The 26,262-nt window shown below is 44.6% G+C and overlaps 1 pseudogene; it reads right to left on the bottom strand.

Moving 5' to 3' along the window:
* Positions 1 to 3,015: 3,015 nt before the first annotated feature.
* Positions 3,016 to 12,284, bottom strand: LOC123145649 (GMP synthase [glutamine-hydrolyzing]-like; annotated as a pseudogene).
* Positions 12,285 to 26,262: the final 13,978 nt, after the last annotated feature.

Below are 26,262 nucleotides of genomic sequence, written 5' to 3'. Positions count from 1 at the left end.
CATATGAAAAGTGCATGCGGTGTCAAGTACCCACATTGGTCTCATCGCATCCAGCAATAACGACAAGAGCATCATCGAAACTATCATCACGAGCAACGTTAGCGGAATTTTCACCTTGTTTGTTACCTTTCCTCTTTTCCTTGTTCTGCAACTTGAAACACTCTGAGATGCCATGCTCGTCTCTCTTGCAATACCTGCAATACTTCTTGTATCTAGATTGCGACCGGCCCCTGTAGCCGTTCTTACTTTTGCCTCTGTTTCCATTATGTGAGTTCTTCTCCTTTGTTCTACCACGAACAGATAATCCATCGGATTGGGATGAACTAGAACCATCATGAGGCACCATTAATTTCATCTTCTTCTTAGAGTTCAAAGCTTCATAAACTTCATTAAGTGTGAGAGTATCACGACTGTATAATATGGTGTCTCTAAAATTTGTATAAGAACTTGGCAGTCAACAAAGTAACATTAAAGCAGTATCTTCCTCTTCATACTTAACCTCCATTGCAGCTAGACCGGATATGATCTCTTTAAATTCTGAAATATGATTCAAAACATTACCTCCCTCGGGTAATCTGTGCAGGAATAATTTTTACTTAAGATGCATCTTGCTGGTGAGATCTTTAGTCATGCAAATCCCTTCCAACTTTAACCATAGAGCGGCGGCAGTTTTCTCGCTCAAAACTTTCTGCAAAATATTATTATGCAAATGAAGTTGAATTTGTGACAAAGCCTTACAATCAATTCTTTTCTCCTCATCAGTCCAATCTTGAATTTGGTTTTTTCCAAAACTATCCAGTGCTTCATCATAGTCGGACTGTGCCAGCAATGCCCGTATCTTGACTTTACATAGGGTAAACCTTGTGTCACGGTCCAGCAGCGGAAGATCGTACTTCATGGAATCCATGAGTAGATAAATCTGTGTACACAAAGTAGTACAAGCCAGTAGAAAAATTCTTGACAGAAGTAATTAATGCGAAGCAACAAAGTCGAAAAAATAGCACCCGATAGATCATGGGTACACGGAGCAGCGGAGTACCGGACTAATAACCAACGTGCACTGTAGCCTCCACGTGACTAGCACTAGTTGAAGTAGTACGAGCCGATCAATGCTTGACGTGATTAGAAGTAGTACTCAACCAGCGATGATGTGAAGCGGTAGCAATCAGATCGTCCCTGCTGCCTCGGGACTTGAAGCGAACCCAACTGACGAAAACAAGCTGCAGCAACGCACGGCTCGGCGGATCTGTTGGCGACTTGGTCAAGAACGGCTGCAGCAGAAAAGCTTGGTTTGGCGACTTGGCGATTTGACTGGCAGCGGGGCAGCGGAAGTACTCCGTGTTTTCGTCTCGGTGACTGCTCGGGTAGGAAACGAATCAGCGGCAGGAAAACATGTCGGTCTCGGCTATCTATGGCGGCGGTGAACACGCCGCAATCCTAATCTCCTGATCTCAAATCTCGTATATTGCAACTTGGCTCTGTATACCACTTATTAGATAATAATAAGAATAAAACGAGACAAAGAGACATGGATTTTTACGTGGAAACCCTTGCGGAAGAAGTCACAGACGCACAAAGGCGCAATCACTATGATGGAGGAGTATTACAAGCACGAGACGACAAACCGTCTTAGGTGCGACTATATGGGGTATGTATGAGGGCAATACATGAGAGTCCTTGGAGGACAAGTAAACGAGTTGTACTCGTACGCGTTGGTACCAACGCAAAAGGCCCACACCGTATGTACTATGCCTAGTCTAATACGGTAGAATTTGGATCACAATTTAACAAAAGGCGCACACAACCACTTGCCATACAAACCTAACCAAGCTACATTGGAATAACAAATGATTAATTCTCTCTACCTGCCGCAGTTTGTGAGTGTGTTGTTCATAAGATCAACGTGACCCGATACTAATTTGAAAGCCCAAGTAACTGTGAGGTCTTCAAAATTAGAAAGCATATTGTAAAAGAATTGAACGAGAGAGCTTTGAGAAATTGTTTACCCGTCAAAATCAGGTTACCCAATTTCAATTGAATACCTCAATTGAATGTGGGATTAATTAAATTAGGGAGCTTAGTGTTTTATAGAGGATACGATCACTTGAAAGAATACCTCTCCAAGTTGGAGGGACAAATCCTTTCTTGGTCTCCATGTCTCACAACATGTTTTACGACGAATTCGAAAGCTATAACTACACAGTTACAAAGTAGCATTTGATAGACTCTAAGTAAGCCGGTCCACCTCCCCAAAACATGTAAAGACTTCAAGACAAGAAAATGGCATATACTTCCTCCGTTCCAAATTACTCGTCGCAAAAATGGATGTATCTAGAACTAAAATACATCTAGATACATTCATACCCGCGACAAGTAATTCGGAACAGAGGGAGTACATTGTACTTCAGACCAACAAATGATGATACCTCGTTGTTTCTCACCGGGTTGGCATCGCTATGCCCATGACTCATGATATATAGCCATCATCCCTAAGTTCTCGTCGTAAGCCCTACACTAAGATGGAAACTCCCGCCGGACTGACAACTCCTTCAAACCTGATGTAAGAATGGTGGCTCGGATGCAATTTTCACAAATCATTTGGGTGAGGTGGTGGCTTGTGCGGGAGGGGACAACCCAAAACCGCAAAATACTCGGCGATTTGGGGCTTATGTACTTGGGAAGAGTGGTTTTGTAGGCCCTTGTTGTCGATGATGGGGGGAGATTTCTCTTGCCTCGACACTGGGTTTATTGAGACTTGAGAGTTCATTTATCAAGCGTTCAGATTTGAGTTGATCTATGTGTTTCTGTTTTACTAACGAGCGATTTGGCTTCATACACTATTTAATGCAATGCATCGAGTGACAGCAAAGAAAGGCAAATAAAGAACAGTTATAAGTGCAGTTTCGAAGCTTTGATCATCTTTCACCATAAGGGGATTTGTCTAGGAGCCCTAGAGAATGATCTAGTAATTGGCGTTATGTGTCGTGATTCTAATTCCTTTATTTCACCATCAGCCTACTCCCACTCCACCGTTGCTGGTGGCTTCGATGTTATGTCCACGCAAACATGGTTAACGCCTCGCACATTGTTGCAGATCCTATTAGACACATCTGCCAGGAACTTGCGCTCAAAATAATACCTGAAAGAATTAAAAGAAAAGGACACCAGCTGTCAAAACATGCAAGAGCGTATCAAAAGCTCCAAAAAATAAAAGAGAAAGGCTAGATTCAACCACATAAGAGACATCTGTAATTACCAACACTTGTTAACAAAACGGGAGAGTTACCACAGAAACATCGCAATCTGTACACGACAATGCGTAAGGCGCTAAAAAATCCTATACCAAAGACCACATGGACATCGGACATAAGAAAGGCAACTAATACAAGAGTAAATACCATAAATACACACCATCCAACAATTAAACAAACTGTCCAAGAACTTAGCGATGACAGTTGAGACTTGAGAGACCAGCAATTGCCCATAGTTAGTACACAAATCAGATAACTAGGAATAACACAGCTTGGCAAAACTGTTAACTATACATTACAACTGAGGACCTTATGGATTTTGGGGGCTGGGCCTGAAAAGGGAAGGCCAAGAGGTAATGTAACATAGGTGAATGCTAAATTGTTTAATTCAAACTAGTACTCCTTCCATTCCTGAATATAAGCCTTTTTAGAAACTTCAATACAGACTACATAAGGGGCAAAATGAGTGAAACTACACTCAAAACGGAGGGAGTAGTATTCACAAACTATTCTAGAAGGAACCTGTCAGCACTAGCGCACTGACGACAGTCAAGAACAGCGCCAAGCAGAAGACATGAGCAAAGAGCGGGTAATTCAAAGTGGCGAGTGGGCCGTGGGTGTGTGTAGGCGTTGAGTCTTGGGCCGGCCCGGCCTTGTAATGGAACCGTGCATATATAAGCAACAGTCACCCACTATAGCAAGGCATCGACGAAATTGAAAAGTATTCTGAACCCTTCGTTCTATCTTATCCTCTACTGCCTTCTCCTTCCTTCTGACCTCCTCCCCCGATCCAGATTCTCTTATCCGTCGCCGATCGCTACTCCGGCGAACCTGGCCGCCCCTAGGGCGTGACAATCTGGTATCAGAGCCACCGCTCCGCCTGCGCTCAAATTTTTTTCCCCGATTCGTACCCGGCAAATCCGAGGCGACGGTAGCGGATCCACTAGGGTCGATCTGCATAATTCCCGACCTGAGGTGGGTTGATTTGGGGAAAGAGCGATGAAGACGACGACATTCAAGCCAAACCTGCAGACGCGCTTCCTCGCGGACGAGATGGAGGCGCTGCAGGAACGGATGCTGCAGGAGTTCGCCGAGCTGCGCGCAACGCAGAGCAAACTGAAGGTCGTCGACGGCATCGGCGCACAACTCGAAGCCCTCGATGCCAAGCTCACCGAACAAGCCGCCCACATCGATCAGGTTCAGATGAAGGTGAATCTCTCGTGCGACGCGCTAGGGAAGGTTCAACAAGAGCAAGCGCACGCCGCGCATCTGGGGAAGCAATAGATGCCGCACGGGTATGGCGAGAGTTCGTCCCCAACTGCCTCGGAAGTGTCAAACGGCATCCTGGGTGCCATGCCAGGGCCACCGCCGCAACCACCTTTGCGTTTTTCTCAGGTACATCCACCACTGCCACCAATAGATCTCGCTGCAGTACCTGGGACAGAGGATCAGTCGACTAGGAGACAGTGGATGCCTAAGATGGATTTTCCCAAGTTTGATGGCACGGATGTGAGGATTTGGCTTGACAAGTGCGAAGCATTCTTTCGTCTGTATCATATTCCAGACAATTTCAGGGTGACCTCCGCTTCTCTGTACCTAACTGACAACGCTGCACATTGGTACCAAGCATTCAAGCAGCAGAGTGCATTTCACACCTGGGAACAGTTCTGTGCCGCAGTGTTACATGAATTTGATGTCAATATCCACAGGGAAAGGATGAAAGAGCTTATGTTGCTCAAGCAAAGTGGTACAGTGGAGGAATATAAGCAACAATTTCAGCAACTGGTGTACCATATTAGACTCTATGAGCCGACCATAAGCAACACCTTTTTGGTCACTCGTTTTGTTATGGGGCTGAAGGAAGAACTACGCTCAGCTGTGGAGATGTAGTTACCAGCAAAAGTTCAGCTGGCTTCTATGTATGCAGTGGTACAGGAAGGATTGGTCCAACAGCAAAAGTCTTTCAAAGCAACATATACCAAAAATTCAGTCCCCATGAATGAGAATAAACAGACTTTTGCTCCTAGAGAGTTGTGGAAGGCAAAGCAGCTGAAAGAGTATCGCAGAGCAAATGGATTATGTTATGGATGTGGAGAGAAATATATGCCAGGCCATGCTTGTAAACCCACAGCTGTTCCCACAACTCAACTGAAAGCAGCAGAATTAGTGGATCCTCATGAAATTATATCTGATGCGGTACTGGATGCACTGGTGGACCATTATCAGGAAGAATGTGCCACTATTTCTGACACAACTCTGTCTGGGGCCTCACATCCCAAAACCATACAATTGAGAGCTCTGATTGGGAACCAGGTTGCATTAATACTCATTGATTCAGGGAGCACACACACATTTGTGGACCAAGCACTGCTGGACAGAGTTTCAGTGCCTGCTCAGACAATGAAGAAACCCCTGCAAGTGAAAGTGGCCAATGGAGGACTGGTAGATTGCACAAAGTTTGTTCCTGAACTGACTTGGTGGATCCAGGGGCACAGTTTTTCTAGTGCCATGCAAGTGCTTCCCCTGGGAGGATATGATATTATCCTAGATATGGACTGGCTTGAGAAATGGGGTGTGATGCAATGCCACTGGGCTGAGAAGTGGATTCAGTTTGAATATCAACAGAAAACTGTCAGGTTACAAGGAGTGTTGCCTGCTAAGGCAGAGCCAATTAAAGAAGTTTCTATGGAACAACTAAAGAAGTGGGAAAAAGGAAATGACATATGGGAAACAGCTATGCTGCATCATATTATGGTCAATCCTCGTTCTGAAATACCTAAGGAAGTTCAGCAAGTGCTGCAAGCAAATAAGTCTGTCTTCAATGATCCAAAAACCTTACCTCCACAGAGAGACTTTGACCATGAAATACATCTTGTACCTGGTGCAGTTCCTGTTAACTGCAGGCCCTACAGATACTCACCACAGCAAAAGGATGAAATTGAATGACAAGTGTCTGAAATGCTACAGTCAGGCCTCATCACACCCAGTTTAAGCCCTTTTGCATCTCCTGTGCTACTGGTTAAGAAAAAGGATGGCACCTGGAGGTTTTGTGTGGACTATAGAAAGTTAAATGATGTCACAATCAAGAATAAATTTCCACTGCCTGTCATTGATGAACTCTTGGATGAATTAGGAGGAGCTAAATGGTTTTCTAAGCTAGACCTCAAGTCAGGATATCATCAAATTCGTATGGCAGAAGCAGATGAGTTTAAAACAGCATTTAAAACTCACAATGGACAGTATCAGTTCAAGGTGGTACCCTTTGGACTGTCCACAGCACCTGCCACATTTTAGTGTTTCATGAACTATATCTTCAAAGGTTCTAACAGAAAGTTTGTGTTAATTTTCATGGATGACATATTGGTCTTGAGTGGCACATTAGAGGAACACAGTCCATTTACAATCAATATTTGATACACTGAAGGAAAAAAAATTGTTTGTGACAGAAAGCAAATGCTCTTTTGCACAACAGTCCATGGAATATCTAGGACACATCATTTCTGACCAGGGAGTGAGCACTGATCCTGCCAAAACTGCTGCAATGTTAGATTGGCCAACTCCCACTAATGTCACTGAACTAAGGGGTTTCCTTGGTCTCACAGGATACTACAGAAAGTTTGTGCAAAACTATGGTCTACTGGCCAAGCCACTCACAACATTACTGAAGAAACAATCATTTCATTGGACAGAAGCTGCTACAACTGCATTTCAGTTACTCAAACAGGCTATGGCCACAACTCCTGTGTGAGCACTACCAGACTTCAACAAAACCTTCACCATTGAGACTGATGCTTGCAATACTGGCATTGGGGCAGTACTCACACAGTTAGGGCACCCTATTGCTTACTACAGTAAAGCTTTAGGAGTGAACAGTCAAAAAGTGTCCATATATGAAAAAGAATTTCTGGCTATCATGATGGCCATTGACAGATGGAGATCTTATTTATCCAGAGCTCCATTTGTGATTAAGACAGACCACCAGACTTTATGTCACCTGGGAGATCAGAATTTAACTTCTGATCTGCAAAGGAAAGCCATGACAAAATTGGTGGGACTGGATTTCTCTATTCAGTACAAAAAGGGTGTGGAGAATACAGCTGCAGATGCCTTGTCCAGAGTGGCACATCTCTTTGCAGTACAAGCAGTGTCAACTAGCAAACCTGTGTGGATCCAAGAAGTGTTAAATTCTTACACTGTGCACCCTTCAGCTCAAGCAATGCTTACCAAGTTAGCTCTTGATAGTCAGGCTTGTCCAGGGTTCCAGCTTCAGGAAGGTCTAATTAAACAAGAAGGAAAAATCTGGGTAGGAGCAAACACTGGCCTACAAACCAAGCTGATCCAGGCGTTTCACTCCTCTCCCATAGGAGGACACTCTGGTATGTTACCCACTTATCACAAAGTGAAGCAGTTATTCAGCTGGACTGGTCTCAAGAAAGATGTGGAAAATTTTGTGAAACAATGTAATGTGTGTCAACAAGCAAAGCATGAACACTGCAAGGTACCAGGTCTGCTGCAACCTCTACATGTTCCTGATGGTCCTTGGCAAGCAATCAACATGGATTTCATTGAAGGCCTGCCCAAATCAGAGGGCTACAATGCCATCCTAGTAGTTGTGGACTGTTTTACAAAAGTAAGTCATTTCCTGCCACTGAAGCATCCTTTCACAGGAGCATCAGTAGCAAAAGTGTTTCTCAACACTGTGGTCAAGTTGCGTGGGCTACCTCTGTTCATAGTTTCAGATAGGGACAAGATCTTTACCAGTGCATTTTGGAAGGAATTGTTCAGGATTTGGGGCACTGAGTTGCAAATGAGTACAGCATACCACCCCCAAACGGATGGGCAAACAGAGCGAGTCAATCAGTGCCTGGAAATGTACTTGAGGTGTGCAGTTCATGCCTCTCCAGCTAAATGGGTTTCCTGGCTACCTCAAGCAGAGTTTTGGTACAACACCACATACCATTCTTCTCTGGGATGCACCCCTTACAAAACCTTATACGGATACGAGCCAAATGTGGGACAAGTGTACAGCCAAGCTCAGTCTCACAACACTGAAGTGCAACAGTGGTTGTCCATACATATCGAACACACAGCAACAATCAAAGAACAGTTAGCCAGAGCACAGAGCAAGTACAAACAGTTTGCAGATCGCAAACGCACTGACAGACAGTTTGTTGAGGGCGAGATGGTCTATCTCAGGCTACAACCCTATGCCCAATCCTCAGTGGTCAATCGCCCCTACCCAAAGCTGGCTATGAAATACTTTGGTCCCTTCAAAATTCTCTCCAAGATTGGTCAAGCAGCTTACAAACTGGAACTACCACGGGGAAGTTTAGTGCACCCGGTCTTTCACGTTTCTCAACTGAAGGAACATGTTCCTAATCACACACCAGTGTTCACTGACCTGCCAGCACCACTGGATTTGTCTGTTCCGGATATGCAGCCTGAAGAAATTCTCGATCGTCACCTAGTTAAAAGAGGCAATGCCGCGCATCTTTAGGTGTTGATCAAGTGGACCAAATTCCCGGCAGCAGACGCTACATGGGAGGACTATCAGGTGCTCCGTTCCAGGTACCCGAATGCACCAGCATGGGGACATGCTGGTTCTCCAGGGGAGGATACTGTCAGCACTAGCGCACTGACGACAGTCAAGAACAGCGCCAAGTAGAAGACATGAGCAAAGAGCGGGTAATTCAAAGTGGCGAGTGGGCCGTGGGTGTGTGTAGGCGTTGAGTCTTGGGCCGGCCCGGCCTTGTAATGGAACCGTGCATATATAAGCAACGGTCACCCACTGTAGCAAGGCATCGATGAAATTGAAAAGTATTCTGAACCCTTCGTTCTATCTTATCCTCTACTGCCTTCTCCTTCCTTCTGACCTCCTCCCCCGATCCAGATTCTCTTCTCCGTCGCCGATCGCTACTCCGGCAAACCTGGCCGCCCCTAGGGCGTGACAGAACCGAGCAACCAAAAGGGAGGCGCGAATCCTAGAGCAAAAAAGCAACAGAACAGTATTTGCTCTAGTGCACCATTAGAGTACAATTGCATCATACAGTTGCCGCGCGCGCGGGGGGGGGGGGAGGAGGGGTATGATAGAGCTGTAGGTTCAGCATACCAGTCTGCAGTCATGCCATCTTCACTAGTAATTGCCCTTAAAGTAACGGGGTAGCCGTAAGTTCTCTGGTCACCCTGGACTCCAACTGTTTCGACAGGCAAAAGCACAGCAAAAGCTTGCCAAATTGTATCATAGAGTCCTGCATCTCTAATGGCTTGAACATATATCTCATCCGCCTAGAAGACGTAAACAGAGCAGTCCACAATTAACACCATATATCAGAGATGATTTAGAAACCAATAGTTCAAAAAGATCAAACCTGACGAAGAATCTCCAAAGCATTGCCTTCTGTAACATCACCTGATGGGATACGTACAGCAAGACCAGGCCCGGGAAATGGGTGTCGCTTTAAGAATGACTACGGGATATTTAAGATACTGCCTAACTTCCGCACCTTTTGCAGGACATAAATTTGATAAATAATAAGTAACAGGAATATTTTCTTCGAAAACAAACCAAAATAATTTCCCAGTATGGGGTATCTTTCAGTATAGCATGTCAGATCATGCAAAGCGAAGTATCAATAAATATATGAAGTACATATATGTATACATGCAGATTAATACCTCATCCTTAAATAGGAGCTTCAGTGGTTCAATGAGCTTCAATTTCATATCTTCAGGAAGACCATCTACATTGTGATGGCTTTTGATGGTGTGGGAATGTGTCATACCACTCCCAGGGGGTAGGCATGATTCAATCACATCAGGGTATAATGTTCCTTGAACTAAATATTCAGGTCTTTTTCCCGTCTGCTATTCTAACATGTGAGCAAATTCATCAAAGACAGCTATGAATTCTTTGCCAACAATCTTTCTTTTCATCTCTGGGTCTTTGACTCCTTTTAACTTGCTAAGAAATTGCTCCGAGGCATCAATACATGTGACAGGAAGGTGCAAGTCACTATTAAAGGTTGACATTACTCGTTCCTTCTCCTTGTATATGCAGATAAGATCATATGTTAGTTTAGCTGCATACTGATTTCGAAGCAGAACATGCTGAAGGAACGGTTACCTCAATAGACCATTGTCAACAAAAACACAATGAAGCCTATCACCTATCACGTTATGAACGAGTGTGGCTGCAATTGTCGAATCAACACCTCCTGATAACGCGCAAATCACATGTTCATCAGTCCCAACCATACTTTTGATGGTCTTAATTTCCTCATCCAGCACATCCTGAATCTTCCAGTCAGCTTTAATTCCACAAACATCAAAAAGAAAGTGGCGCAGTGTTTCCTTTCCTTGGGTCGATGTGTCACCTTGTATAATCAGATGATTGAAAAGTTTATGATAGCCATGCTAGGGCATAAACAATTTATGAAGAAGCATGTGTACTTCGGTATGCACTGCAAACCCAAACTAGTAAATACACAATCAGCAATATGCAAGCTGTGATCAGTGTGATCCATACAGATGACCTTATATTCTCATCTTTCTTACCACAAAACAAACACTCACGTAAAGACACAACCCGCTACCCCAAAGGCTTGTTCCATCCCAAGAAACCCAAGTAATTTGTAGCTTAACTTAGAAAACAGCCGACTTATATTTCACTTATCACTTAGGCTTTGTTCGGTTAGCCCCTCCCCGCCGGGATTGGCGTCCAATCCCCGTCGAACCCCGTGGTTTCGCCCCGACCGGGATTCGACCCCAACATACTTTATGAACGTGTTCGGTTAAACCCGGCTGGGGCTACACCCCCGTCCAATCCCCCTCAAACCCCGTGGAACTACCCGGGATAAAATCCTCTCCACTCTACCCGTGGAACCAATCCCTCCCGAGCGACCAAACGGTACGCCAGAAAAAAATCGAGTCCCCGAGCTCTCTCTCTCTCTCTCCTGCGATTCAGCGGCAGCGGTGGCGCGGCCATCCGGAGGCGACGATGGTGGCATACTTCCCCACTCCTTCCTCCTCTCCCATCCGGTGAGCTTCTCCTCCTCTTCCTTCCCCTCTACTTCTCCCACAGCTTCTAGGGTTCTTGAGTTTGACCTGAGGTTGACCAGCGGCAACAATTCATAGATGTGGATTAGAAAGGGAATAACCGAACAGGTTATGTATACAGGGATTCATGTGGATGGAGAATAGAGGGGTTTGGGTGACAATTCGGGGATCACCCAATCCCTGGAGGTTAGAAACCACTCGTGGAATCGCCCCACTTCAACCAAACAAAGCCTTACGGAAAAGGGGCAGGTCGCCCTGCAGTTCAAACTCAAAATGTGTGTCTCGCAATCTCGCAAAATAAGCTAATCAACAGACGCAATGAACTTATTAGCATAATAATCTTAGTTTAAATCCATCTCCATCTATTCAAGATGACAGAATAAAACAGTAAATGATAGCTACCTCCGGGTGGTACTGGAGTCCATAGAAACGCTTCTCCCGATGCTCGATGGCTGTGATTGCGCCCTGCACACTTCGCGCCACAACCTCGAACCCCTGAGGCAGTCTGACCACCTCGTCGCCGTGGCTCATCCACACCGACTGTCTGATCCCCACCACGCTCTCCCCGTACAGTGTGGAGGACGGAGCGGTAGTCTCTACCTCCATATCGCCGTACTCCTGCCGCTCGCCAGCCTCGACGGCACCGCCGAGGGACTGAACTAGGAGCTGCATACCGTAGCCCACGCCCAAAACGTGCGCGCCCGCGTCGGCAGCGAAATCGAGGAATCCCGCGGGGAAGGAGGGCGCGCCCGAGGCATGGACGGAGTGGGGTCCGCCGGAGAGTATGACGGCGCGGGGATGAAACCCGGTGATGGAGGAGAGTGGGGCGGTGCCGGAGACGCACAGTGAGAGGACTCCCAGCTGCCGGACGCGGCGGGTGATGAGCTGGGTATACTGCGAGCCGAAGTCGAGGATGAGGACCAAGTTCTCACCAGCGCCGGCGGATGTCGGGAGCGAGGAGGCGGAGGCGGAGCCCATGGCGGCTAGGCGGCGGAGGGGAATAGGGTTTTTGGCTTTGGGGTTTATTAGGGGTCGGAATGACCATGAGCTCTTTGGTTTCACCGGTATTTAAGATCCCAAAAGTTGTTCTTTTTTCCATTGTTATTTGACATTTTATTATTATTGTTTTTCAGGGAATGTCATCATGGTATACTTTATTGTTCTTGTTGGGTCAAAATCTCCATACTTTCTATTACGTGTTTGTCCATAATTTGGCCTTACAATGTGCTCACGCGCGCGTCCCTGTGATGTCGATCGTACGGCTAGAGTTAGCGCAAGCAAATGGGACGATCAGGAGAAATGCACACGCACTGATAGGGATAGTCTTATGGGTTGTGTAGATAATTGGTAAATTATTGTAGCCAACAACCTAAAACATTATTTGGATTATCTAAGTATCTAAATAACTTGTGAATATATAAAATCAAGTTTTTTAGAAGCCTAAAAGATGTTTTTTATAGAAAAAAAATGACTACTATACGTTTTTCGAAACATTCCTAATGAGTAGATTGTAGCAGTTAATCAATATACTCAAGTTGCCAACTCTGGCAAATAACTCGTCGAGATCGTACAAGGACAACGTCGACAGTGACCCGCTTTTGTGGGTGATGTGGGTGACGGAGCAGAGCAAGGTCGTGGCCTTCTCCTCGCGGATGTGAAGTGCTAGAGAGCTCGAGGACGCGGATAAACGACAACACAATTGTTTACCACGACACTAACGGTAACACAATCCTTGTAGGGTAACGTGCTACACAACAAAAATTTATGCTACACGATCACAACCAGGAACACTATGAAGATGGAGGTAATGATCAAACTCACCAATGATCAGAGAAGCGAAAGCAGTGAAGAGTCGGTGCAGCGCAAAGACCCGCAGCTAGGTTACACTTCCCAGCCACGAGAATGTTCCCCGAGACGAGAGTTGAATTAGACAACCCCTCCGAGGTATCCACGCTTTCCGAAGTAGTAGTCCGGCAGAGTTTCGATGTCTAGGAAGAAGAACTGTGATAAAATTAGAGAGGGAGAGAAAGCCTGGCAGCTCTTCCGATCTAATTATGAGTCTAATTCTATTAGACCAATTAGACTGAGATTATAACCTGTCTAATTAGGAACCTAAACACTTAGGCCAATTAGGCCGGGAGAGCATTGAGCTATGCGGAGAGAGTCCCATTGGATTGGTGTGTCTCAAGAGGAAGCCCTCCCCACATATATATATATAGGTGGAGGAAGAACGGGTGTCCAAGGAGGGGGAATCCTTCTCCTAAGAGGGGAAGGAAGCCTTCCCTTGCCAATTTGTCTTAGGGCCTGTCAAAGCCCATGGCGCCCCATTTGGGCTCCCATACGCCCACCAGGAGTCATCATCTCATGACGGTTCTTCACAACTTTCCTGCACAAATAAAATCATGAATTTTCCAGATATCTCGGGAAACAATTCTGATGACTCTGAAAACTTTTCATATATAGATCCGAACTTTCGGAAATCATGTTATACCTTTCCAGAATTCCAAGAGACCTCCTGGAACCATCCGAAACACTTTGGGAACTATCTGAAACTCTTTCGGTGCTTTTTAACCCGGTAATCACGAGTAGAACTTGTTAAGCGTGTGACGCTTCAGGTTTGAAAATAAGCGACGTGACTTGAAACCCCTTCTGGTCAATAGTTAACAGCACAATCTGGACACCCCTTATTAATTCCCACATATTCACAAAGTTCTTGAGCAAACCTTTGTTTACGAATGCCATTCCCTTGCTTCGCGATACGTTTACGGAACCCAAGGAGAGATTATCAGTTTCCCCGTGATCAACTCCTTGATCCCTATACCGGTTACCCTCGTTACCGGTTTCACTCTCTTTACTCATATTCGTGTTCCAGTATCCCGTGATAATATTCACAAGTGTCTGGCCAGACAACAATGACACCGTAACACCGAGTGGGCCCATAGAGTATCTTTCTATCGTGAGAGGAGCAAACTCTAGTCTTGAACTATCGATACCGAGACATACGTTTCCGGTATACCTGTAAGTCACCTTTATTGACATCCATTTACGGAATGACATGTGGTAAACCCTGAAGTAACCATATGGTATGTTGGTTTGGTATACAATATTCTCATGGTCTAAGGAACAATGCAATCGTAAACAAGTCATATGAAGTACCGATAACATGGCAACAATGACATCTCTCATTGGTTCGGAAGTTGTGTATATGATGATGAGCTAGTATTAGAGGTGTAATGATTAGGAAAATAAGGATTGCGGGTATTTCCACACATGTATTAGACCAGTCATGATCAGGAAAACAAGATCATCATCACAGACACAACTTCTGAATTACTGAGAGATGTCATCATAGAGATATCTATAACCGGGCGCCACAAGCCCGCCTCAAACGCCCGGTTGGATGGCCCGGTCACTGACTGGTCACAAAAATCCAACCCAGACGGGCCCGTTAAGCAGGCCTCAAATGCCCGGGCTGACCGGCACCCCTCACATCCAGCCCAAATATGGGGCGGATATGGAGGCGCCCAGGCGCGTCCGCCACGTCAGACCGAACATCCCTACCCCACCACAATTTTCACCCAATCCATCAAACCCTTCCTCCTCCTCCTGTCGCCCTTCTACCTTTCTTGTGCTCGATCCCTCGCCGTCTGACACCCTTGCTCCCCATCATCACCACCAGTCACGATTCGCCACCCTAGATGTTATCCAGCCTGTCCCCGACCGCCTTGACGGAAACTGCGTCCGCCTCTTCCGTGAGCGTCCCTTCCTTGGCTCCATCATGCAAGGCAGAGAACGTCGCCCAGAAGATCTGGCGACGCCGAGAGCGAGAGAGAGAAGCGGTGGCGGCGCGAGGAGGTGCGGACATGGATGAGCGGCTATCCCCTCCCCCCATAGTGCCCAGAACCCCGCACCCCCTTCCATCTATCCGCCGACGCGGATTACACCTTCAGACCACTTCGGGATAAAGGAGGATCCGATAGCCGGTTGGGCCATTTCGAAGAGCTTTCTGCCCACGCAGATGCCGGATGTGGACGTGTGTCACTCACCATAGCTCATTCTGGCGCAGATGAGCACTGGCACCGGTGGCACCCGGGTTGCCCACAACATGTTCGACAAAATGATAGAACAAGAGTAAGCATGTTTTTGTTGCTCACCTCCGTTCAAAGTTTCATATGTATGTTCAATGTTTTGGAGAGACCGCTAGTTCATTTCGAACATGATGAATGCTTGCAAACCATGATCATCTAGGAGGCATTCATGTCGAACATGATCAATGACAATGAAGGTCCAACCCAAATGGAGTGCCAATTGGGGGCACCACATTGAAGTTGGGACAACATCCGATCCCAATCCAAGCAAGAAGAAGAAGAAGGGGAAGATGATGAAGGCAAGAGGTCCGGCATTCTCAACTTTTGAGGACATCTTGTTGTTCAAAGCTTGGTTGGCCACAAATTTTAGCAATGGGTCCAATATGAGGCACCGAGCAAAAGGGGGACAAGTATTGAGAGAAGATTTGGAAGGAGTATCACGAACAAAAAGGAGTATCACGAGCAAGAAGAAGAAGAAGGGGAAGACGATGAAGGCAAGAGGTCCGGCATTCTCAACTTTTGAGGACATCTTGTTGTTCAAAGCTTGGTTGGCCACAAATTTTAGCAATGGGTCCAATATGAGGCACCGAGCAAAAGGGGGACAAGTATTGAGAGAAGATTTGGAAGGAGTATCACGAACAAAAAGGAATATGTGGAGCCGCATCCTATCGTGACCAACCGAATGTGGCATCTCTGCAACATCAATGGGGGGTGATTCAAGGGGAAGTGAACAAGTATGTTGGCTACTACTCACAATTGACCAAACGCCCTCAAAGTGGGATGGGAGTGGCAACTCACGTAAGTTCAATTGCTTCATCTTGTCATCATTTTCATATGCTTCTTGTGTTTGCATTGTCGTGCTCATACATATGTTGTTTGCTAGACGGCGGTGGTGGCCACTTTGTATCACGAGATGGAGAAGAAACCATTTGCTTTTAGCCATTGTTGCCTCGTTGGATCATATAATGGAGTGCCAAAGTGAACACAACTTTTGGCTGATCTCAAGGCCGGGAAAAAGAGGAATGATGGCTCAAGCTACCACCAATCGATTCGGTTGGACGATGAAGAGGACGATGTTGTCGTCGAGAATAGAAGAGGCACCATGCCAAAGGTGAAGGAAATATGCCCTAGAGGCAATAATAAACTTATTATTTATTTCCTTATTTCATGATAAATGTTTATTATTCATGCTAAAATTGTATTAACCGGAAACATAATACATGTGTGAATACATAGACAAACAGAGTGTCAGTAGTATTCCTCTACTTGACTAGCTCGTTAGTCAAAGATGGTTATGTTTCCTAACCATAGACATGAGTTGTCATTTGATAAATGGGATCACATCATTAGGAGAATGATGTGATTGACTTGACCCATTCCATTAGCTTAGCACTTGATCATTTTAGTTTACTACTATTGTTTTCTTCATGACTTATACATGTTCCTATGACTATGCGATTATGCAACTCCCGATTATCGGAGGAACACTTTGTTGAAGGAAATATGCCCTAGAGGCAATAATAAAGTTGTTATTTATATTTCCTTATATCATGATAAATGTTTATTATTCATGCTAGAATTGTATTAACCGGAAACTTAGTACATGTGTGAATATATAGACAAACTAAGTGTCACTAGTATGCCTCTACTTGACTAGCTCATTGAATCAAAGATGGTTAAGTTTCCTAGCCATAGACATGAGTTGTCATTTGATTAACGGGATCACATCATTAGAGAATGATGTGATTGACTTGACCCATTCCGTTAGCTTACCATTCAATCGTTTAGTATATTGATATTGCTTTCTTCATGACTTATACATGTTCCTATGACTATGATATTATGCAACTCCCCATTACCGGAGGAACACTTTGTGTGCTACCAAACGTCACAACGTAACTGGGTGATTATAAAGGTGCTCTACAGGTGTCTCGGATGGTACTTGTTGAGTCGGCATAGATCAAGATTAGGATTTGTCACTCTGATTGTCGGAGAGGTATCTCTGGGCCCTCTCGGTAATGCACATCACTATAAGCCTTGCAAGCAATGCAACTAATGAGTTAGTTGCGGGATGATGCATTACGAAACGAGTAAAGAGACTTGCCGGTAACGAGATTGAGCTAGGTATTTGTTGGGGAACGTAGTAATTTCAAAAAAATTCCTACGCACACGTAAGATCATGGTGATGCATAGCAACGAGAGAGGAGAGTGTTGTCCACGTACCCTCATAGACCGAAAGCGGAAGCGTTAGCACAATGCGGTTGATGTAGTCGTACGTCTTCATGGACCGACCGATCAAGCACCGAAACTACGGCACCTCCGAGTTCTAGCACACGTTCAGATCGATGACGATCCCCGGACTCCGATCCAGCAGAATGTCGGGGAAGAGTTCCGCCAGCACGATGGCGTGGTGACGATCTTGATGTTCTACTGTCGCAGGGCTTCGCCTAAGCACCATTACAATATTATCAAGGACTATGGTGGAGGGGGGCACCACACACGGCTAAGAGATCAATGATCAACTATTGTGTCTATGGGGTGCCCCCTGCCCCCGTATATAAAGGAGCAAGGGAGGGAGGCGGCCGGCCTAGGAGGAGGGCGCGCCAAGGGGGGAGTCCTACTCCTACCGGGAGTAGGACTCCTCCTTCCCTTGTTGGAGTAGGAGAGAAGGAAAGATGGGGAGAGGAACAAGGAAAAGTGGGCTGCACCCCTTGTCCAATTCGGACCAGAGGGAGGGCGCGCGCCTCCTTCCTTTCGGCCTCTCTCCTCTATTCCTGTATGGCCCAATAAGGCCCATATACTCCCCGGCGAATTCCCGTAACTCTCCGGTACTCCGAAAAATACCCGAATCACTCGGAACCTTTCCCATGTCCGAATATAGTTGTCAAATATATCGATCTTTACGTCTCGACCATTTCGAGACTCCTCGTCATGTCCCCGATCTCATCCGGGACTCCGAACTCCTTCGGTACATCAAAACTCATAAACTCATAATATAACTGTCATCGAAACCTTAAGCGTGCGGGCCCTACGGGATCGAGAACAATGTAGACATGACCGAGACATGTCTCCGGTCAATAACCAATAGCGGAACCTGGATGCTCGTATTGGCTCCCACATATTCTACGAAGATCTTTATCGGTCAAACCGCATAACAACATACGTTGTTCCCTTTGTCATCGGTATGTTACTTGCCCGAGATTCGATCGTCGGTATCTCAATACCTAGTTCAATCTCATTACCGGCAAGTCTCTTTTACTCGTTCCGTAATACATCATCTCGTAACTAACTCATTAGTTGCAATGCTTGCAAGGCTTATGTGATGTGCATTACCGAGAGGGCCCAGAGATACCTCTCCGACAATCGGAGTGACAAATCCTAATCTCGAAATACGCCAACCCAACATCTACCTTTGGAGACACCTGTAGAGCTCCTTTATAATCACCCAGTTACGTTGTGACGTTTGGTAGCACACAAAGTGTTCCTCTGGTAAACGGGAGTTGCATAATCTCATAGTCATAGGAACATGTATAAGTCATGAAGAAAGCAATAGCAACATACTAAACGATCGGGTGCTAAGCTAATGGAATGGGTCATGTCAATCAGATCATTCAACTAATGATGTGACCTCGTTAATCAAATAACAACTCTTTGTTCATGGTTAGGAAACATAACCATCTTTGATTAACGAGCTAGTCAAGTAGAGGCATACTAGTGACACTCTGTTTGTCTATGTATTCACACATGTATTATGTTTCCGGTTAATACAATTCTAGCATGAATAATAAACATTTATCATGATATAAGGAAATAAATAATAACTTTATTATTGCCTCTAGGGCATATTTCCTTCAGTCTCCCACTTGCACTAGAGTCAATAATCTAGTTCACATCGCCATGTGATTTAATAACAATAGTTCACATCACCATGTGATTAACACCCATAGTTCACATTGACATGTGACCAACACCCAAAGGGTTTACTAGAGACAATAATCTAGTTCACATCGCTATGTGATTAACACCCAAAGAGTACTAAGGTGTGATCATGTTTTGCTTGTGAGAGAAGTTTAGTCAATGGGTCTGCCACATTCAGATCCGTACGTATTTTGCAAATTTCTATGTCAACAATGCTATGCACGGAGCTACTCTAGCTAATTGCTCCCACTTTCAATATGTATCCAGATTGAGACTTAGAGTCATCTGGATCAGTGTCAAAACTTGTATCGACGTAACCCTTTACGATGAACCTTTTGTCACCTCCATAATCGAGAAACATATCCTTATTCCACTAAGGATAGTTTTGACCAATGTCCAGTGATCTACTCCTAGATCACTATTGTACTCCCTTGCCAAACTCAGGGCAGGGTATACAATAGGTCTGGTACACAGCATGGCATACTTTATAGAACCTATGGCTAAGGCATAGGGAATGACTTCCATTCTCTCTCTATCTTCTGCCGTGGTCGGGTTTTGAGTCTTACTCAACTTCACACCTTGTAACACAGGCAAGAACTCCTTCTTTGACTGTTCCATTTTGAACTACTTCAAAATCTTGTCAAGGTATGTACTCATTGAAAAACTTATCAAGCATCTTGATCTATCTCTATAGATCTTGATGCTCAATATGTAAGCAGCTTCACCGAGGTCTTTCTTTGAAAAAATCCTTTCAAACATTCCTTTATGCTTTGCAGAATAATTCTACATTATCTCCGATCAACAATATGTCATTCACATATACTTATCAGAAATGTTGTAGTGCTCCCACTCACTTTCTTGTAAATACAGGCTTCACCGCAAGTCTGTATAAAACTATATGCTTTGATTAACTTATCAAAGCGTATATTCCAACTCCGAGATGCTTGCACCAGTCCATAGATGGACCGCTGGAGCTTGCATATTTTGTTAGTACCTTTAGGATTGACAAAACCTTCTGGTTGCATCATATACAACTCTTCTTTAATAAATCCATTAAGGAATGCAGTTTTGTTTATCCATTTGCTAGATATCATAAAATGTGGCAATTGCTAACATGATTCGGACAGACTTAAGCATAGATACAAGTGAGAAACTCTCATCGTAGTCAACACCTTGAACTTGTTGAAAACCTTTTTGTGACAATTATAGCTTTGTAGATAGTAACGCTACTATCAGCGTCCGTCTTCCTCTTCAAGATCCATGTAATCTCAATGGCTCGCCGATCAATGGGGAAGTCAATCAAAGTCCATACTTTGTTCTCATACATGGATCTCATATCAGATTTCATGGCCTCGAGCCATTTCGCGGAATCTGGGCTCATCATCGCTTCCTCATAGTTCGTAGGCTCGTCATGGTCAAGTAACATGACCTCCAGAATAGGATTATCGTACCACTCTGGTGCGGATCTTACTCTGGTTTACCTACGAGGTTCAGTAGCAACTTGATCTGAAGTTGCATGATCATCATCATTAGCTTCCTCACTAATTGGTGTAGTAGTCACAAGAACATATTTCTGTGATGAACTACTTTCCAATCAGGGAGCAGGTACAATTACCTCATCAAGTTCTACTTTCCTCCCACTCACTTCTTTCGAGAAAAACTCCTTCTCTAGAAAGGATCCATTCTCAACAATGAATATCTTGCCTTCGGATCTGTGAGAGAAGGTGTACCCAACATTTTCTTTTGGGTATCCTATGAAGATACACTTCTCCGATTTGGGTTTGATCTTATCAGGTTGAAACTTTTTCACATAAGCATTGCAACCTCAAACTTTAAGAAACGACAGCTTAGGTTTCTTGCCAAACCATAGTTCATACGGTGTCGTCTCAACGGATTTAGATGGTGCCCTATTTAACGTGAATGCAGTTGTCTCTAATGCATAACCCCAAAACGATAGTGGTAGATCGGTAAGAGACATCATAGATCGCACCATATCTAATAAAGTATGGTTATGATGGTCGGACACACCATTACACTGTGGTGTTCCAGGTGGCGTGAGTAGTGAAACTATTTCACCTGAAGGCCAAACTCTCAACTCAAATATTTTACCTCTGCGGTCATATCGTAGAAACTTTTATTTTCTTGTTACGATGATTCTCCACTTCACTCTGAAATTCTTTGAACTTTTCAAATGTTTCAGACTTGTGTTTCATTAAGTAGATATACCCATATCTGCTCAAATCATCTGTGAAGGTCAGAAAATAACGATACTTGCCGTGAGCCTTAACACTCATCGGACCACATACATCAGTATGTATTATTTCCAATAAGTCAGTTTCTCGCTCCATTGTTCCAGAGAACGAAGTCTTAGTCATCTTGCCCATGAGGCATGGTTCGCAAGCATCAAGTGATTCATAATCAAGTGATTCCAAAAGTCCATCAGCATGGAGTTTCTTCACGCGCTTTACACCAATATGACCTAAACGGAAGTGCCACAAATAAGTTGCACTATCATTATTAACTTTGCATCTTTTGGTTTCAATATTATGAATATGTGTATCACTACGATCGAGATCCAACGAACCATTTTCATTGGGTGTGTAACCATATAAGGTTTTATTCATGTAAACAGAACAACAATTTATTCTCTTACTTAAATGAATAACTGTATTGCAATAAACATGATCAAATAATATTCATGCTCAACGCAAACACCAAATAACACTTATTTAGGTTCAACACTAATCCCGAAAGTATAGGGAGTGTGCGATGATGATCATATCAATCTTGGAACCACTTCCAACACACATCGTCACTTCACCCTTAACTAGTCTCTGTTCATTCTGCAACTCCCGTTTCGAGTTACTACTCTTAGCAACTGAACTAGTATCAAATACTAAGGGGTTGCTATAAACACTAGTAAAGTACACATCAATAACATGTATATCAAATATACCTATGTTCACTTTGCCATCCTTCTTATCCGCCAATTACTTGGGGTAGTTCCGCTTCCAGTGACCAGTCCCTTTGCAGTAGAAGCACTCAGTTTCAGGCTTAGGTCCAGACTTGGGTTTTTCACTTGAGCAATAACTTGCTTGCCGTTCTTCTTGAAGTTCCCCTTCCTGCCCTTTGTCCCTTTACTTGAAACTAGTGGTTTTGTTTACCATCAACACTTGATGCTTTTCTTGATTTCTACCTTCGTCGATTTCAGCATCACGAAGAGCTTGGGAATCGTTTCTGTTATCCTTGCATATTATAGTTCATCATGAAGTTCTACTAACTTGGTGATGGAGACTAGAGAATTCTGTCAATCACTATTTTATTTGGAAGATTAACTCCCACTTGATTCAAGCAATTGTAGTACCCAGACAATCTGAGCACATGCTCACTACTTGAGCTATTCTCCTCCATCTTTTAGCTATAGAACTTGTTGGAGACTTCATATCTCTCAACTCGGGTATTTGCTTGAAATATTAATTTCAACTCCTGGAACATCTCATATGGTCCATGACATTCAGAACGTCTTTGAAATCCCAATTCTAAGCTGTTAAGCATGGTGCACTAAACTATCAAGTAGTCATCATATTGAGCTAGCCAAACGTTCATAACGTCTGCATTTGCTCCTGCAATAGGTTTGTCACCTAGCGGTGCATCAAGGACATAATTCTTCTGTGCAGCAATGAGGATAATCCTTAGATCACGGATCAAATCCGCATCATTGCTACTAACATCTTTCAACTTAGTTTTCTCTAGGAACATATCAAAAATAAAACAGGGGAGCTAAATGCGAGCTATTGATCTTCAACATAAATATGCTAATACTACCAGGACTAAGTTCATGATAGATTTCAATTCAATTAATCATATTACTTAAGAACTCCCACTTAGAAAGACATCCCTCTAATCTTCTAAGTGATCACGTGATCCAAATCAACTAAACCATAATCGATCATCACGTGAAATGGAGTAGTTTTCAATGGTGAACATCACTATGTTAATCATATCTACTATATGATTCACGCTCGACCTTTCGGTCTCAGTGTTCCGAGGCCATATCTGCATATGCTAGGCTCGTCAAATTTAACCTGAGTATTCTGCGTGTGCAAAACTGACTTGCACCCGTTGTAGATGGACGTAGAGCTTATCACACCCGATCATCACGTGGTGTCTGGGCACGACGAACTTTAGCAATGGTGCATACTCAGGGAGAACACTTTTATCTTGAAATTTAGTGAGAGATCATCTTATAATGCTACCGTCAATTAAAGCAAGATAAGATGCATAAAAGATAAACATCACATGCAATCAAAATATGTGACATGATATGGCCATCATCATCTTGTGCCTTTGATCTCCATCTCCAAAACATCATCATGATTTCCATCGTCACCGGCATGACGCCATGATCTCCATCATCCTGATCTATATCAATGTGTCGTCACATGGTCGTCTCGCCAACTATTGCTCTTGCAACTATTGCTATCGCATAGCGATAATTGTAAAGCAATTATTTGGCGCTTGCATCTTATGCAATAAAGAGACAACCATAAGGCTTCTGCTAGTTGCCGGTAACTTCAACAAAACATGATCATCTTATACAACAACTTATATCTCATCACGTCTTGACCATATCACATCACAACATGCCCTGCAAAAACAAGTCAGACGTCCTCTACTTTGTTGTTGCAAGTTTTACATGGCTGCTACGGGCTGAGCAAGAACCGTTCTTACCTGCGCATCGAAAACCACAACGATAGTTTGTCAAGTTAGTGCTGTTTTAACCTTCTCAAGGACCAGGCGTAGCCACACTCGGTTGAACTAAAGTTGGAGGAACTGACACCCGCTAGTCACCTGTGTGCATAGCACGGCGGTAAAACCAATCTCGCGTAAGCGTAAGCGTAATGTCGGTCCGGGCCGCTTCATCCAACAATACCGCCGAACCAAAGTGTGACATGCTGGTAAGCAGTATGACTTATATCGCCCACAACTCACTTGTGTTCTACTCATGCATATGACATCTATGCATCAAACCTGGCTCGGATGCCACTGTTGGGGAACATGGTAATTTCAAAAAATTTCCTACGCACACGCAAGATCATGGTGATGCATAGCAACGAGAGAGGAGAGTGTTGTCCACGTACCCTCATAGACCGAAAGCGGAAGCGTTAGCACAACGCGGTTGATGTAGTCATACATCTTCACGGCCCGACCGATCAAGCACCGAAACTACGACACCTCCGAGTTCTAGCACACGTTCAGCTCGATGACGCTACCCGGACTCCTATCCAGTAGAATGTCAGGGAAGAGTTCCGTCAGCACGACGGCGTGGTGACAATCTTGATGTTCTACTGTCGCAGGGCTTCGCCTAAGCACCACTACAATATTATCGAGGACTATGGTGGAGGGGGGCACAACACACGGCTAAGAGATCAATGATCAACGGTTGTGTCTATGGGGTGCCCCCCTGCCCTCGTACATAAAGGAGCAAGGGAGGGAGGCGGCCGGCCTAGGAGGAGGGCGCACCAAGGGGGGGTCCTACTCCTACCGGGAGTAGGACTCCTCCTTCCCTTGTTGGAGTAGGAGAGAAGGAAAGAGGGGGAGAGGAACAAGGAAAAGTGGGTTGCACCCCTTGTCCAATTCGGACCAGAGGGGGGGCGCGCGCCTCCTTCCTTTTGGCCTCTCTCCTTTATTCCCGTATGGCCCAATAAGGCCCATATACTCCCCCGGCGAATTCCTGTAACTCTCCGGTACTCCGAAAAATACCCGAATCACTCGGAACCTTTCCGATGTCCGAATATAGTCGTCCAATATATCGATCTTTATGTCTCGACCATTTTGAGACTCCTCGTCATGTCCCCGATCTCATTCTGGACCCCGAACTCCTTCGGTACATCAAAACTCATAAACTCATAATATAACTGTCATCGAAACCTTAAGCGTGCGGACCCTACGGGTTCGAGAACAATGTAGACATGACCAAGACACGTCTGCGGTCAATAATCAATAGCGGAACCTGGATGCTCATATTGGCTCCCACATATTCTACGAAGATCTTTATCGGTCAGACCGCATAACAACATACGTTGTTCCCTTTGTCATCGGTACGTTACTTGCCCGAGATTCGATCGTCGGTATCTCAATACCTAGTTCAATCTCGTTACCGGCAAGTCTCTTTACTCATTCCGTAATACATCATCCTGCAACTAACTCATTAGTTGCAATGCTTGCCAGGCTTAAGTGATGTGCATTACCGAGAGGGCCCAGAGATACCTCTCCGACAATCAGAGTGACAAATCCTAATCTCGAAATACGCCAACCCAACAAGTACCTTCGGAGACACCTGTAGAGCACCTTTATAATCACCTAGTTATGTTGTGACGTTTGGTAGCACACAAAGTGTTCCTCCGGTAAACGGGAGTTGCATAATCTCATAGTCATAGGTGTTGGAAATATGCCCTAGAGGCAATAATAAATTGGTTATTATTATATTTCCTTGTTCATGATAATCGTTTATTATCCATGCTAGAATTGTATTGATAGGAAACTCAGATACATGTGTGGATACATAGACAACACCATGTCCCTAGTAAGCCTCTAGTTGACTAGCTTGTTGATTAATAGATGGTTACGGTTTCCTGACCATGGACATTGGATGTCGTTGATAACGGGATCACATCATTAGGAGAATGATGTGATGGACGAGACCCAATCCTAAGCCTAGCACAAGATCGTGTAGTTCCTTTGCTAAAGCTTTTCTAATGTCAAGTATCATTTCCTTAGACCATGAGATTGTGCAACTCCCGGATACCGTAGGAGTGCTTTGGGTGTGCCAAACGTCACAACGTAACTGGGTGGCTATAAAGGTATACTACAGGTATCTCCGAAAGTGTCTGTTGGGTTGGCACGAATCGAGACTGGGATTTGTCACTCCGTGTAAACGGAGAGGTATC

Source organism: Triticum aestivum, chromosome 1A, assembly GCF_018294505.1.
Source record: "Triticum aestivum cultivar Chinese Spring chromosome 1A, IWGSC CS RefSeq v2.1, whole genome shotgun sequence".
Classification (NCBI taxonomy): Eukaryota; Viridiplantae; Streptophyta; class Magnoliopsida; order Poales; family Poaceae; genus Triticum; species Triticum aestivum.
Note: the sequence above shows the minus strand (reverse complement) of the source record. Positions and strands in the feature narration are given on the sequence as shown.